The sequence below is a fragment of the Panthera tigris genome, chromosome B2 (genome assembly GCF_018350195.1).
Source record: "Panthera tigris isolate Pti1 chromosome B2, P.tigris_Pti1_mat1.1, whole genome shotgun sequence".
Classification (NCBI taxonomy): domain Eukaryota; kingdom Metazoa; phylum Chordata; class Mammalia; order Carnivora; family Felidae; genus Panthera; species Panthera tigris.
In genome coordinates, this window is record NC_056664.1 from 97,235,668 (window position 1) to 97,247,982 (window position 12,315).

Consider the following 12,315-nt stretch of genomic DNA (forward strand, 5'->3'; position numbering starts at 1 on the left):
AGGAGGTCCCAGGTTCTCCCAGTGATAATATCTTGCAAAACTATGGTACACCCAACCAATTTACTGGCATTGATACAGTCGAGATACAGAACATTTCCATCACCACAAGGATTCTGTAGCCATACCCACCTTCTTTTTCTTATCTCCACCCTGGCCCCTGGCAACCACTAATCTGTTCTCCATTTTTTTAATGTAGTCATTTCAAGAATGTTGTATAAGTGCAATTATACAGCTTGTGTGACCTTTGGGATTGGCTTTTTCCATTCAGCCTAATTCTCTGGATATTTATTCAGAAAATTGCATGTACCAATAGTTTTCTATTTTTTCCTGTCTAGTATTCCCTCTGTACGGACATATCACATTTTATTTATCCATTTATCAGTTGATTGCATATTTGGGTTTTTCCAGCTTTTGGCTATTTTGAATAAAACTTCTTTGAACATTTGTATACATGTTTTTGTATGAACATCAGTTTTTCTTGGGGCGCCTGGGTGGCTCAGTCAGTTACATGTCCGACTTTGGCTCAGGTCATGATCTCACTGTTCGTGAGTTGAAAGCCCCGTATCAGGCTCTATGCTCACAGCTCAGAGCCTGGAGCCTGCTTCAGATTCTGTGTCTCCCTCTCTCTCTGCCACTCCCCCATGCTCGCTTGCTCGCTCTCTCTCTCTCTCTTAAAAATAAATAAACATAAAAAAAATTTGAACATAAGTTTTTCTCTGGGATAAATGCCCAATGACTTCATTTTAATGATGGCGTAATATTTCCTTTGTATAACATTGTTTTTCATTGTATAGAATAAATATGTCATTTTTCAGTTGGTTATTTCTAGATGGATTAAGGCTCTTTTCCCTCCAGTTTTTTTGCTGTTATGAGTACACTGATAAGAACCTTATAGGTAAGCCTTAATGCACATCTACTTTTGTTTTCTAGAAGTGGAATTGATACCTGAGAGTGCGCAGAATTTTAAAACTTTGTTTTTTTTTTCTCTAATATCTGTCCTGTTAAAATTCTACCAGCAGTGTATGAAAGTGCCCATTTACCCATTCCTCATACCTTTGCCAACACAGAACATTATTACTTTCAAAAAATCCTTGTTAATCTCTACCATACCCCGCCTCTAGCCACATATACTTACAACTTAACTCTTTTCCAGTCCCACTTAGCCTAAGAAAATCTTTCAGAATAGTGGAAGTACCATTAAAATCTTATCTTTATATTAAGTTTGGGACTCTACTGAAGTGGTTTTGTAGAGCCTCAGTGGATTTGTTATAAGATGGGTACAGAGGGGTGCTTGGCTGGCTCAGTTGGTGAAACAGGGGACTCTTAATCTCAGGGTTGTAAATTCAAAATCCCCATTGGGTATTGAGATTAAACTCCCCACTGGGTATTGGGATTAAAAAAATAAAATCTTGAAAAAAAAAAAGGTGGGAACAGAGAATTACAAGAAATCACTCAGTCTGCCTAATCTTGTGCCTTGTCTCTTTTCTACCTTATATTCATCCAGAAGAATTAAACATGGGTGTGCTGCCATCACTAATAGACTTAAACAAAGGAAAACCTTCAAGATGTGAATCACTTTTTGTAAAAACTGATTAATATAAGCAATATAGGTAAGAGAGAGTGTGTATGTGTTTTATCAGGATAGTAGGCCATTTTTTACTCTTATAGATGAGAGTTAAGTATAGTCCTTTAATGGAAGTTAAGAGTATGTAGAGCAGTAGTTGCTTTTTTTCTCCCTTCTTCCACTAAAGTGTTTTAGTGTTTTTCTCAGTGTGACTAGGCAGTGATTTTGAAGGGATAAAGCAGGAAGAAGAATATTTATCTACTAAAACCTGAATGTATTTGTTTTCTGAGATAAATGAAATCTTTGGCTTGAAAATTACTTTCTGGTAGAATATGGCAAACTGACATTCCTTCCAGGTAAGACATTTTTTTCTCTTTGTGTTTTGAAATCTGTAGTTACTTTTCTTCATCTGTGGGTACCATATTTAAGATGAATCAAGATTTCAGTAAAAATTGTTTTATTGTTAGAATGGCAAATCACTCTGTAGGAGATTGGATGATTTCAGAAGAGATTGTGCTTACTAACTTCTTTGGTGCTCAGTTAGTGTCCTGTGACAAAGACAGATCCCATTCTTACCAATAAACAAATTAAGGAGGCTGGAAGAATTTGGCATTTTTCTCTTTAAAATTATAAGAATTATTATTCATTCAGCCATTTAAATATCTTCTACAAGTTTGTAGCCGAAGACTAATAATGAAATGAGCAGATAAAGCAAAGCATCATCCATGAAAACTATTCACTTTCTCAGGTATGATAAAGAAAATCTTCTCTTTTCATTTTTCCCAGTTTATCATGATCCTTACTGCACCAGTGATCTTAACATTAAGTATCTAGAACATTCACACACCTTTTGGCCTAGGAAGGAAAGTGTATTATTGAACATCAAGCCAGTCATTCTTACATCCAGGTGTTACATACAACCTAATTTGTCAAGCATTACTTTTGCTATAAAGAGAATGCAGGAAAGGAGTTCTGCTTAATGGGGGAAAGGGGCGACCATTGGGGAAGTTTCGGATGGAGCATTTTCTTTGAGCTCAGCCTGTACAGCTTTCCCCAGGGCAGTAGAAGAGCCCTGGAATCTGTCAACTTTATTGAAGCTCAGAGTTTCATTTTATCTTTGAAATAAAAATTCCTCTGTGTGTTATATTTAGACAACATTTTTTATTTAAAAAGAAGTATTTTTATAACAATCACGGAACTATCTACAGGTCTAAGAACTCCTAGAAGAATCTTTGACTACGAATTTGACCAAGAACAGTGGCTTATGCAACTCTGAAAGCACATGATGTTGAGAATGATCAAATGCAAACAGCATCGAACCCTCAGACTTCTTTGACTAAAATGGTGATGTACAATTCTGATCTGAGGGGTTGTCAGAAGACTGGTCAACATCATGCAGAATTCATTTACTGAGGAGGTCAGAAGGTACTACAGAGAAAAACATATTTTAAGCGATCAAGATTTATTATATAGATATTTCAGGAAAGATTTGCTCATGAAAATCTAGAATTATGGTGGATATAGTAAGTAATAAAAAGAAACTGAAAGACAGCATTATATTTCTTGGTGGATAAATGAGGTAAAAACATTGGATTCCTTTTACCTCTTCAGTGGCAGGTTAAGTTTTTGTGGATCGTTATACTTTTGTGTGACTGTGTGGAAGAACTTCCAACATATTTTGTGTTCTTTCTGGATTTGGATAACACTCAACAGAAGCCTGCTTTTGCCTAAAATGAGTGAATAGTCCTGTTCTAAAACTGTATTGAAGTGTGGAGGCTTCATATGATTTATTAGTACATAATACTGTGTTTGACATTGACCTATTTGTGGACAAGGAATATTCAGTTCACATTCATTGTTCATTATTGTGTTTGAACCACAAATAAATGTTATAGTTCTAGGGCCTGTGCTAGAACTGAACTGCCTGTGAATTCTGCCAAAGAAAACAGCCAGCCTGGATGTTTCAGAGCCCCTTAAGTTTTTGAGGGTTGGTGGATTTTTTTTTTTTTTTTTTGCTTTTCAGTGTGTTTTGTTTGGGTCCTTTATAAATATCTAGAATATTGTCTTAACTTCATTTCACCCCTTATGGAGATGCCCTCATGTGCCATATCTAAATGTCGTGAATGAGAAGTGATTTTGAGACTTTTCCCATTTTGTTGTGCCTTGCTCACCTGTGGATCATGATGGCTCAGTGAGGAGAGAGAATTTTATTTAAAGCCAAATGCTTCTCTTTCGCAGATTTTCTTCACACTGTTCCACGTGGACATGGCTTCTTAGCTCTACTAATTTTCATTTTTAAGCATAAGATATTCCTTAGGCCAAAATAAGCTTTGTAATTGAGATAAGTGAAGTTCATAGTCCTATTCTCTATTATAGGGGTCCTTCTGTTTACTATTGATTTTTTGCATACATACTGTGTTTCAGATACATATGTCTAATCCATACCCTAAAAGTTACTCATTTCTCAGAAAAGAAACAGAGGCTTAGATCAATTAAAAGCCTGCCTAAGATGACACTTTAGTAAAAAAAAAAAAGGGGGGGGGGGTAGATCAAATTATCTTAATTTCGCAAATGGTTTGGGAATGATTGGAATTACCCTAGAAAGAGAAGGTTTGTTTGCTTTTGTTTTGTTTTGTTTTAGCACAGGGAGTGCTAAGTGGGATGGTTCTGTTTTGATAACCTGCTTAGATAAAATGAGGGACCAGGCTGGGATAGGGGGGTGGGGTGGATGGGGAAGTGAACATGGAAATGTAGCATGAGGTTGAAGTAAGACAGCAAATTAGAAGAACATTTGATTAAAGGGAGAAGTCACAAGATGCATTTATTTTGTAAAATGTGGTGCTTTCACATCACTCAAGAAAAAAAAACCAGAAAAATCTATCTTGCAGTGTGAGCATGTGGTACCTGATAATTAATTGCTTGGTAAAATTGTCATTGATAAAAATTTTTGGATTTTTTTAAATGTACGAATTACAAGTAAAATAAGTTTGTGCCACAAAACAACTTTGGTCTGAAACAACAATTACACATTAAAAGAGGTGGCGGGCACCAGGGGGCTCAGTCCATTAAGCGTCCAACTCTTGATTTCGGCTCAGTTCATGATCTCCAGGTTCGTGGGTTCAGGGTCTGAATCGGGCTGTGTGCTGACAGCGTGGAGCCTGCTTGAAATTCTCTTCCTCCCTCTCTCAAATAAATAAATAAATACAAAGGTGGGACAGGGTCAGAAGACAACTAATTTGGTATTGAGCGTTCGAAGACTGGAATTCTGCGTAGTTTGACAGGAGGCTGATCAGAGCATCTTCCTTGGTTGTCAATGTTCTCAGCTAATGACTAATTGCTGCTCTTGCCCAGAAATCCAGAAACTCTGGAGATGAGGAATTCTTTTTGAAACTAATTCCACAGTACATCACCCCTTTTGTTCACCACCACACACTGTACCCTGGCTCCTCTTCCCAAGGGCGGTTCATTGGCACGTCTGTCTGGTAGGGCGGCGTTTTCTGCATAGTAATCAGGCCTCTGCAATTGTGACATCCCTCCCCCTCCCCCTAAACTCTTTGGGTTCTTGACACGCGGTGGCAATGCCACTGGTAGAACAAAAATCAAAAGGAGAAAAGGGAAAAAAAAAGTCTTCTTGAATTTGATGTGACTGCATAGTTCTGCCACGTTGTGGTTAAGGAAACTCCTTTAAAAACTTTCTTCTTCTTCCCAGGAAGCAGCCTTGTGAACAGGCAGGTTCAGAAAGCCAGGGAGCCAACAAATTTTTTCTAGTCATTTACCAGCCTGTCCTACTTTATACCAAGTGCTTAGTGATCAGTGTGCACATTTTAAATGGTTAAAATTTGTATTTTGACCCCTTTTAGTATGTGCTAATTTGCAAAACTTTTAAAAGTTGGCTCTTTGGCCACTGTTGTGTGCAGTTTTCATTTTTGTTGCCTGTGTGACAAGAGTGGGTAGGGGCAAGGTCTCCTAAAGATAGCTCAACATGAGTACGTTGAAGGAGGCAGTGCAAGTTCGGCCAGCAAGTGTCCATGTTTTTTCTTTTGTTATGTTTAAAAAACAAACAGACCCCTGGAATATTAGAATATTTAGGAGCAAGGTGTTGTCATTGTTTCTTAGACTCACAGAGTTTATAACTAGACTTTTATTAACTTGTGTTTTTTATCTTGCACACACAAAAGGGCATACTTAGAAGATGAAAGATTTATCACAAATTGAAATACTATATAGAAGACTAATGTTCCCTATACTCTCTTCAGAAACTTGCCTCGCTAATACTGTGTTTTCTGATTCTGGTGAGGCTACATGTCTTGAAAATGGGATTGTGAGGTGTATTTGTTTCCAACCCTGTTGATCTTGCTCTATGCAGATGCCCAGATGATTGTGGACAAATTCTGCTCAGTTTCCAAAACCCAAGGGAGTTCCCATATGGTTATTTTTCTGAAAATCCTGACTTAGTAAGATATAAGCATCCTTTTGGAGGGGGTCACAGATTGAATTCTTTGGATGCCTTACCTCAGATGCTAAGGAAGAAATTTACACTCACTCAATAAATGTTTATTGATACCTACCATGTGCCAGGCACCGAAATGTGTATTCTTTAACAGTGGGTTAGCCTGGAAGAACTACTCTTTGATCATTAGTAGTTTCTCAGTTCAGCACAGCAGCATTCTGACCATTGCTGGCAGGTCTGACCTTCATTCCTGTCCTATTTGCTGCCATTTTCCAAGGACCTTGGGATTATAGAATGTCAGACTTGAAAGATATATAGACCTTCTAGTCCACTTCTTTCATATGATTCATGAGGAGTAATGTAGGACTTCATATGCATACTCCCAGTTGGTCTCAAGATCACCTCGAGTTTCTCTAATTTAAATGTAAGTATCTGTTTAATACTGAGAGTCATTTTCAGAATGCTTGAGTTGGGTGAGATCTCTAGTTCAACCCCTTGAAAAACTGATGGGTGGATAAATTAACACTCCTACTTAAAGATGGTGGAGAATTGGCTATCACAGACGTATTACAAGTAGTTCTGCCAAAGAGGCTTATGCTAACCAGGAATTATCTTTTTACTCTCAGAGCGATACAGACCATAGACTAGGTTAGAGATGTAGTCCAAATAAAGTAGAAGGATGAGTAGAGAACTTTTCAGAACTTGTTGAATTAAAAAAAAAATCCAAACCCAATGCTTTTCTGATGCTGCTATAATTTCTCTATCAAAAACAAGATCCAGAAACAAAAATGCCCTGATTAACAATCAGGAAACCAAATATCCTACCTGCTAGCCAACTCTATGGGTTCTGAACACAGTGTACCATTTGGGATACCTTTGAGTTGTCTTTAGGTTTATTTGAAAACAACTCCAGTGTGTTCATGAGTGGCAAACAATTTAAAAGCTCTTTATGGCCTTGGTACTTTTATAAAATTTAGCATTTCCAGTAGTTCTTCAAAGTTTGAAGAGAAGTATGCTGTTATCACAGAGAAAAAAGTAAAAGCTTAACTTTTTTTTTCTTTGCCCCTCCCCCACAGCGGTCAGAACACTGGCTCTAATTTCCCTGGACAGATTTGTTTCAGGCTCAAGATAGCTGCTTAAGCAGTTCATGTGTATAGAACTGTGTAGAACATGTATCCTTTTGTTAACACTGAGGTGGCCAGAGTGCTTCCACCAGCTGCAGAGGTGTGTTAGCTGGACCTCGAGATTTTTGCCTTAATCCAGATGGACAGTTACCAGAGGACATGATGCAGAAGAGGTTATTGGAGGTTAGTTCTGAAATGTCTTTAAGATCAGCCTACTGTAATTCACATTCAGTAAAGCAGTGGTTTATAACTGGTAAGCTGAGTAAATGGATTATCTCTAAGCCTTACTATTTTTAGCCTTTTCCCCAAAATGAATGGTGAATTGTCACGTCTCTTCCAAAAGCTTTTGTTCCCCTGAGTGCTTAGAGATGGGATAGAGCCCCATCATTACTCCTAAAAGGAAGGCAGTGGGTGGGAATGGTTGTACTGACTCGGGGTAATGTCCAACATTCAGAGAGAGGCCCTGGGAGTTAATACTCTGGTGCCCATGGACCTAGGGTCTAGTCCAGGTTTAGCTACTTAGTAGTGGAGTGAATATGATAAAGCTCTGGGTCTTGATCTCTTTAGTTTTAACATTAGCCAAAATACTGTCTGTCCTGTCTACTACTTTTAAGGTGGTGTTGACAGTAGAGTATTGAGATTGAAGATGGTATTATTAAGAAGGAGAGGACAGAAGGCTAAATAACAGGCAAGTGAATTTGTTTCTCACTGTGTCTAATGCTATGGATCACCGTAGGGTGAATGTATTTGTGTTTCTGGGTCAGCCACATGGGACAACAAAGTGATCTCTTAAATTGGAAAGCAGTGTTGTTCTTACTTGGCTGTTTCTTCATGTCACACCCCTTTAGTGGTGTACATCATGGTCCTTCTGTTGTAGCTTAGTACCTGACAGCATGTATATACATGCAGGTAATGTGCCTAGAGGCTTTAATTTGACCTGGCTGCTTTTTCCCTAGGCTAGAGTCCTTTCATTAAACTCAGAAGATGTGCGTATTTGATGGAAAAAAAAAAAAAAAAAATATATATATATATATATATATACGCACATACATACACTTTTAAAAAGAAAAAAGTTGGAGAAGACCTGTTATAATCCTTCTTAATTTAGGTGTTCCTTGCAGATTTGGTCATTTGCACATGAGCTATTGATTTAGGTTCATTAAGAGATTTTCTGTTCTTTGTTTTCTGTGTTTTGTTTTTATCTATGCATAGGCTTTATAGTTTATTGCTTTAAGAGGACAAGAAGTGGATGGATTTATAATTTATTTAACTATTTCTTTGTTGGAGAGCACTTGTTATTTTTTCCCTTTATTTTAATATTCTATAATTTATAGTTATTGTTTTTATAATTTTATTTTTATACATTTATTTTTGATAAAGACAGAGCATGAGTGGGGGAGGGGCAGAGAGCGAGGAAGACACAGAATCTGCAGCAGGCTTCAGGCTCTGAGCTCTGAACTGTCAGCACAGAGCCTGATGCAGGGCTCAAACTCATAAACCGTGAGATCATGACCTGAACCGAAGTCAGATGCTTAACCGACTGAGCCACCCAGGCACCCCGATAATTTCACTTTATTTTAATATAATTTTTAAAAATACTTATTTATGTTTGAGAGACAGAGCGTGAGCAGGGGAGAGGTAGAGATGGAGACACAGAATGTGAAGCAGGCTCCAAACTCTGAGCTGTCAGCACAGAGCCCAATGCGGGGCTCAAACCCATGAACTGTGAGATTATGACCTGAACCAAAGTCACATGCTTAACTGACTGAGCCAATCCAGGTGTCCCTGTTTTTATAATTTTAAAATAAGAGGAATGCATCTAAGTGTTCTGTACATTGCTAAGGTTCTAACTGTGGACTCCTGACTAGGAACTCACAGTAAACTAGCTACAGGGAAATTTGGCTACAAGAAATGCAATAGAATTGAGCAGAGGATTCCGTGTTCGTGTGTACAAATGAGTCATGAGACTGGACCTCTCAGCTCAATAGGCTGAGCCTCTTCTTTGTGCTCTGAGTCAAAGAGGAAAAAAAGTAAAGGACTGACGTGTGTGTGTGTGTGTGTGTGTGAGAGAGAGAGAGAGAGCGCGCGAGAGCGAGTGAGAACACATTTCCATTCTGTGGCCTTTACAAGTAGATATGTGATAGGGTTAAGAGCTGGCAAAATCTGAAACCTATAGGTGCAGTTTAAACAATTCAGAGGACAACCCCCACATGTTTCTTGTCCTTATGCTTTTTACTTTTTTTTTTTTGGATTTTTGTTACTTCTCCTGCCTGCCCCCCCGCCCCCCCCCCCCCCCCCCGATTTGTGATCCAAGGAGGATGAAGACCTTTTTCTTACAATCCTGCTGTTCGAAGCATTTGGATAATCTTACAACGAAATAAAATTATCTCTTAAAAAAAAAATTTTTTTTTTAACGTATATTTATTTTTGAGACACAGAGAGACAGAGCATGAACAGGGGAGGGTCAGAGAAAGAGGGAGACACAGAATCTGAAACAGGCTCCAGGCTCTGAACTGTCAGCACAGAGCCCGATGCGGGGCTCAAACTCACGGACCGCAAGATCATGACCTGGGCCGAAGTCGGACGCTTAACCGACTGAGCCACCCAGGTGCCCCTAAAATTATCTCTTAAAAAAGAAAAAAACAATTATGAGGCGTCTGGCTGGCTCAGTCAGTGGACCATGAGATTCTTGATCTCAGGGTTACGAGTTTGAGTCCCGTGTTGGGTGTAGAGATTACTTAAAATCTTTAAAACAAACAGAAACCATGGTGATTTATTTTGAAATTAACCTGAGGGGAAAAAATTAATCTATTGAATGGTATAATTTGAATGTAATAAAATTTGCCATTTTATGTGCAGAATGTGAGTTTTGATAAAGGTGTACAGTTGTGTAACATCACAGTCATGATGTAAAGCATTTCAGACATTTTCATCACCACCCCTTGTACTCATTTCCAGCCATTCCCCTCCCCCTGCTTTTGGCCCCTGGCAACATCTGAGCTGCTTTTGCCTTTTCTGGAATTTTATATAAATGGTGTCATACTGTATGTAGCTTTTTGTGTTAGCTCCTTTCACTTAGAATAGTGCATATGAGATTCATTCCTGTCTTGTGTCAGTTCATTCCTTTTAATTGCTATGAAACATTCCATTTTGTGAATATTCCATGAGCAGAATATTTTATCCATTTATCTATCAGTAGATGGACTTTTGGGTTATTTCCAGTTTGTTGTTGTTGTTGTTTTGTGTTTTTTTTTTTTACTATTATGAATAAAGTTGCTTGGAGTATTCACATTCAAGTCTTTGGGGATACATTTTTCCATTTCTTGGGGGTAAATCCCTAGGAATAGGATTGCTGGGTCATATGTACAGTGCATGTTAATTTTATAAGAAACTGCCAAACTGCCAGACCACCAAACCAGCAGTATAGGAGAGTTCTAGTTGTTTCCCGTCCTCTCCAACATTTGAATGGTTTGTCAGTCATTTTACTTTTATCCACTGTAGAATGTATTGAGTGTGTAATGGTAGATATCTTATACTTTTAATTTGCATTTGCTTCATTAATAATGTTAAGCATCTTTCTATGTGCTTATTTCTGATTTGTATATCTTTGGTCAAGTGTTGAAACCTGCCTTTTTCAAAAATAGGAATATTTGTGTTCATACTATTCAGTTATAAGAGTTTTGTTGTATTTTGTTTTAATCTTTTAACGTGAAGAAGCACATTGATTTTCAATGTTAAACCAACCTGGTATTGCTGGAGTGTATCTGACTTTGTCATAACATGTTACCTTTTGTGTTGCTAGATTCAAGTTGCTAAGTTTTTGTTAAGGATTTTTGTGTCTGTCTTCATGAGGGATATTGATCTATAAGTTCCTTTTAATATTTTGTCTGGTTTTAGTAATCAGAGTAATGGTAGTCTCAAAATGAGTTGGAAATTGTTCTTTCTTCTGTTTTCTGGTAGAATTTGTATTATCTTTCCTTCCCTTCAATGTTTGGTAGAATTCAACAGTTAATCCTTAAGAGCCTGGAGTTTTCTTTGTAAGGTTTTTAATTACCGATTCAATTTATTTACTAAATAGTGAGGCTGTTGGTTTTTAAATTTTTCCTGGAGTGAGTTTTGACAGTTTGTGCCTTTCTAGAAATTTGTCCATTTCATTTAAGTTGTCAAATTTATGAACATAGAGGTGTTTATGTTATTCTCTTATTATCCTTTTAATATATGTATGACCTGTAGGGATTTTGTTTTCATTCTTGATATTGATAATTTGTTTTCTGTCTTTTCCCTTATTCTGGCTAGAGCCATATGATTATTGACTTTTTCAAAGAATCAGCATTTGGTATCATTGATTTTTCTCTGTTGTTTTTATGTTTTTAGTTTCATTAATTTCTGCTCTTTATTTTCATTCTGCTTGTTATGGGTTTAATTTGCTCTTTTTCTGGTAACTTAGGATGGAAGGTTAGACCATTTATTTGAGACTCTCCTTTCCTAATACAAATATTAAAAGATAAATTTCCTTCAAGCAACTGCTTTGGTTACATATAACAATGTTTGTTTTTTACTTTCGGCTGAAAATACTTTCCAATTTAGCTGGTGATTTCTTTTTTGATCTATGGTTTATTTAGAAATGAATTATTTAATTTCCACATATGTGGAGGATTTTCCAGATTTTATGTATGTATGTATGTATGTATGTATGTATGTATGTGTGTAAGCAACCTCTGCCCCCAATATAGGGCTTGAACTCATGATCTCAAGATCAAAAGTTGCACAGGCTCTACAGACTGATAAGCCAGGTGCCCCTCTATTATTATTTTCTAACTTAATCCTTTTGTGGTCAGAGAATCTACTTTGTATAATTTCAGCCTTCTTAAAAATTTATGGAGACTTGTTTATAGCCTACAATTTGGTCTGTCTTGGTGAATGTTTTATGTATATTTGAAAAGAATATATATATTTTTGGGTGTGTGTTCTATAAATGCCAGTTAGGTCAAGGGGGTCAACTTCATTTGGTGAGTGCTTGTTATATTAATTACTGTGAAATGAATTTTGAAATTCCAGCTGTAATTGTGGATTTGTCTACTTCTTTTTTCAGTTCTCTTTTTGCTTCATGTATTTTGAAATTCTATTGCTGGCAGATAAACATTTCAGATCGTTCTATATCTTCTTGATACATTGGC

At 37.2% G+C, this 12,315-nt stretch overlaps 1 protein-coding gene and 1 long non-coding RNA gene across 6 annotated transcripts in view; both read left to right on the top strand.

Annotated features, from left to right (window-relative positions):
* The window catches only part of FOXO3 (forkhead box O3), a 125,939-nt gene that overhangs the window by 40,922 nt on the left and 72,702 nt on the right, over positions 1-12,315 (top strand). The gene's annotated exons all lie outside the window — the stretch shown is intronic.
* On the top strand, positions 720-8,138 carry LOC122238704. Of its 4 annotated transcripts, none has more exons than XR_006217784.1 (4): positions 720-2,989; positions 5,743-7,186; positions 7,286-7,321; positions 7,753-8,138. It is a non-coding gene; the product is annotated as an uncharacterized LOC122238704 (long non-coding RNA). The 4 variants fall into 4 exon arrangements; XR_006217782.1 differs by having other exon boundaries at positions 5,743-5,856; positions 7,091-7,321; XR_006217781.1 differs by having other exon boundaries at positions 5,743-7,321.